Genomic DNA, 4,475 nt, shown 5'->3' with positions numbered 1-4,475 from the left:
GAAGTGAGTGCCACTTTGTGCTCAGTGGTGGCCTATGAGGTGCTGGCCCCATACATATTTATCTTGAAGAGAAAGACAGGCGGCTAGACCAAGATATCAAGATGATGCCAGGATTTCAGAAAAGTTCAATTCGTATCAAGAACCCTACAAAAGTAGAAGAAATTATCTGTGGTCTCATTAAAGGAGGAGCTGCCAAACTTCAGATAATAACAGACTTTTAAATGACGTTAAGGAGGTTTTCCTACAATGGGAAAAGATGGCCTACGTCATAATATCATTGTTACAGATGAATGTCAAAGACACTCACTGTAGTTAAAGGAGTGTTACACTATTGAAGTTGATCCTGTTCTCCATGGACGAGAAGCTCCCTTACATGGTAGAGTGGTATACTAAATCACATGGTTTGCTTGTTGAACAAGGCATGCCGAAAGCCACACTTAAAAGAGATCGTGGCAGACTCTGATGTTTTCTTCATGGAAGGATATGAGAATTTCTTTGGTAAATTTCAAGAGCACAGTATCCCTATATATATATATATATATATTTTGGCTGGTATAGGTAACATGCCTGAAGGAGTTATCCATCCCGCTGGGTTATCACTTAAATATTAAAGTAATATCCAGCTGCATGGGTTTTGATGAAAATGGAGAGCTGAAAGGATTCAAAGGAGAACAAATTCATGTATTGGGCAAGCATGATGGTGCCTTGAAGAACACAGACTTTCAGCCAACTGGAAGACAACAGCAACAGCATCCTTCAGGGAGACTCCCGAGGAGACCTAAGGATGGCAGATGGCATAGCCAACGTTGAATACACGCTGAAAGTTGGGTATCTGAATGACAGAGTAGATGAGCTTTTAGAAAAATCATGAACTCTTATGATAATTGTTTTAGTGAAAAAATAAAGACTCATTGGAGATTGTCAACTCTATTTACAAAAGACACTATAAACCAACTGTTTGCCAGGGACTTTTCCCACAGGTGCAGCTCCAACAAGTGCTGTCATTTTGAGAAAAGACTTTTATTTTCTTATTTATAATACATTCTTTTTTCTTGTTCTTTTTCTTTCTTTTTTCTTTTTCTTTCTTTTTTCTTTTTCTTGTTTTTTCTTTCTTTTTTTCTATTCTCTCTCTCTCTCTCTCTCTCTCTCTCTCTCTCTCTCTCTCTCTCTCTCTCTCTCTCTCTCTCTCTCTCTCTCTCTCTCTCTCTCTCTCGGTTTGGTTTTGAGACAGTGTTTCTTTGTCTAACCTTGACTGTCCTGGAACTAGCTCCGTAGATCAGGCTAGCCTCAAACTCTCTGAGACCCACCTGCCTCTGTTTCCTGAGAACTGGGATTAAAGGTGTGCACCACCACTGCCCGCCTGGCTATAATACAATCTTGTTCTTGGGATTTTTTTCCTTTTTCTGACTGAAGTATCTTCAGATGTGTTGAAGCTTAAAACCGAGCCTCTTCTTCCCACCTCCATCTCACTAGATTGTTTTTAAAGCTTTAAACTACCTTAAGGCCAAAAATAGGAAAGAAAATTAAAAGAAAGTAGAACCTGGGTACGAGTCTCAATTCTTGTATGGTATTCGAGGACCATCCTCCATGTTATGAGAGACTGAAGCAGCACAGGGGGTTTCTAGACTCTTTTGATTGTTCAGTTTGTTCTATTAAACAGCTATGCTGAGATACAATTCACAAGCCTTCTGATTGCCCCTTTCAGCCTGTAGCTCACCATCCCAACAGTCAACATTAAAGCATTTTCATCACCCCTGAAGGAGACTCGCCTTTAGCGATCAACCCTATTCCTCCCCTAACCTAACAAACCAACATTCTACCTGTGTTGCTTTTACTATTCAGGACTTTCGCTAGAAATGGAATCATATAGTAAGGTGTGTGTCTGTGTGTGTGTGTGTGTGTGTGTGTGTGTGTATGCGCACGTGCATTTTCATTTATTTAGTTTTCAGTGTTCCTCTGTATTACAGCATGTTAAAATCAGTTACTCGTTATAGCTGAAAAATATTTCAGTTACACGTATATAACCCATTTGTCGATCCATTTGATAGTTGTTCAATATTTGAGTTGATTTTATCTTTTGCCTGCTGTGAATTATGCTGCTATGAGCATTTATGTATATATTTTGTGTGACTGTGTGTGTTCATTTCTTTTGGGGTATATACCTAAGAGTGAAGTTGCTGGGTCAGATAGTGCTGTCTAAGGTACTGCAACGTTTCCACAATCATCTGTCCACTTCTCCTCGTGTGTGTGTGTGTGTGTGTGTGTGTATCCCGAGGATTGAGATGTGCCTTGTGTTGTTAGTTTTTGAGTCACCTCCATTTTGATTCCTTTTCCCCACATCGTCTCCAGACTTTGCTTACATTTAAATTTTTGAGACTTGGTTTTATTTTATGTGTATGTGTATTTTGCCTACATGTATGTCTGTGTGCTATGTGAGTATAGTGTGTTGTCGGAAGAGGGTGTTGGATCCCCTTCTATGCTTGTGAGCCACCATGTGGTTGCTGGGAACTGAACCTAGGCCCTCTGGAAGAGCAACCAGTGCTCTAACCCCTGAGCCATCTCTCTAGCCACTCACTGATTATTTTTAAATTAATTTTTATTGGCAAGTATGATAGTGCATGCTTTTAATCCACAAGTCAGGAGGTGGAGGCAGTCAGATTTTTGTGAGCTCAAGGCCAGCCTGGTCTCCACAGCAAGTTCCAGGCCAGTCAGAGTACATAGTTAGACCTTGTTTCAAAATATTATTTTTTTAAATTACTCGTGTGTGTGTGTGTGTGTATATGTGTGTGTGTGTGTGTGTGTGTGTGTGTGTGTGTGTGTGTGTGTGTGTGGTTATATGGGTATGACTGTGAGTTCCCATGGAGACCAGAAGTAGGTACTAGGTATTCTGGAGCTAGAGTTACAGGCGGTTGTGAGCTGTCTGATGTCAGTGCCAGGAACCAAATTCTGGCCCTCTCCACGAGTGGTATATGCTCTCTAGTACTAAGTCTTTGTTCTCATTTTATTGATGGTTATAATTCTGACAGGCCAAGTGGAATCTCTCAATGTCAAGCACTTTTTTCATATATTCACTGACCACTTCTAACAATTGTTTGATTCAGTTGTCTACTTATTAATAATATTCTTTATTCTTTTGGTATTTAATGTCTTGAGTTCTTTCTATACTTTAGATTAGTGGTTCTCAGCCTTCCTAAAGCTGTGATCCTTTAATACAGTCCCTCAGGTTGTGGTGATCCCACAACCATAAAATTATTTCATTGCTACTATAATTTTGCTGCTGTTAGGAATCATAATGTAAATATCTGATATGCAGGACATCTGAAATGTGACCCCCCCTAAGGAGGTGATGACCTTACGTTGAGAACCACTGCTTTAGATTGTAATACCTTATCAGATAGCTAGCAAGGAGATACGCCCATTCTGCAAAGTGTTTGTTTTCTTCATTGTGAAGCCTCTTTTTCTTGTAAATCTCATTTGTGAGTTCTTGGATTTTCTGAGCTGCTTAGGTCCTTAGCAGAAAGCCCTTGCCCATGTCTTTACCCTGACATGTTCTCCTGCTTTCTTCTAACAGCTTTAGAATTCCAGATCTTCCATAGTGCAGATAAGAGCAAAGGACCTGGTTTCATTCCTCTGCATGCGAAACTCACTCTTTCCCACTACCATATGCAAAAGAGCCCATCTTTTCTCCCATATGTTTTTGACACTGTTTTCAGATTAGGTGGCCACAGCTGTGTGAGCTCATTTCTGGTCACTTTATTCTCATCAGCCTACTTACCTGTCTGCCTTTACTGTGCTGTTCCTATTACAACTCTATATTCTAATTTGCACTCAGCTATGGTGATATCTCTAGCATTACACTTTTGGGCATCCAAATGAATTTTAACATTACCTTTTCTATTTCTGTGAAGTTTCCTGTCCTTCTGTTTCTTCTCAGACCTCTCATTGATGTTTAAACTTGACATTAATAACAACCAATTGATCTTAGAACAACTCTGGGGCTTGTTACAGATGTCTTTGTGGGTAGATAGATCATGGTTTTGGTAAAGATGGCTCTCCTGTGTTTGACTTTCTCAAGCTTCTGGTATCTTTGGGTAGGACCGGTAACCCTCCATGTGAGCTCATTATCTACTCCACATCTGCTCCACCATCCCTGCAGTGTGTGCCAAAAATCCCTCCCAGGGGTTCTTCCTGCTCCCTTCCAGATACCATGATCCAGTAGGGTTTAACTGGCCGAGCAGGGTACAAGGACAACAAGGATGTCTCTTAGAGCATAAGGATCCTGGAGTCCCCTGTGGCTGTGCTGGACCCCTCCCTCATAGCTTCTGTGGGAAGCTGTGCTGGACCCCTCCCTCACAGCTTCTGCGGGATGCAGGCTCTGTATGAATATCCCTAAAGCTTTGTGTTGAAAGCAAAATAATCATGGCTCACAATCATTCCCTTTTCTGTCTGGCTCAAGAACACAGGAAGAACAGAGA

General features: G+C 40.9%; 1 pseudogene; it reads left to right on the top strand.

Annotated features, from left to right (window-relative positions):
• LOC119828005 lies at window positions 1–1,010 on the top strand (annotated as a pseudogene).
• The last annotated feature ends 3,465 nt before the right edge of the window (window positions 1,011–4,475 follow it).

The sequence above is a fragment of the Arvicola amphibius genome, chromosome 1, assembly GCF_903992535.2.
Source record: "Arvicola amphibius chromosome 1, mArvAmp1.2, whole genome shotgun sequence".
Lineage (NCBI taxonomy): Eukaryota > Metazoa > Chordata > Mammalia > Rodentia > Cricetidae > Arvicola > Arvicola amphibius.
Note: the sequence above shows the minus strand (reverse complement) of the source record. Positions and strands in the feature narration are given on the sequence as shown.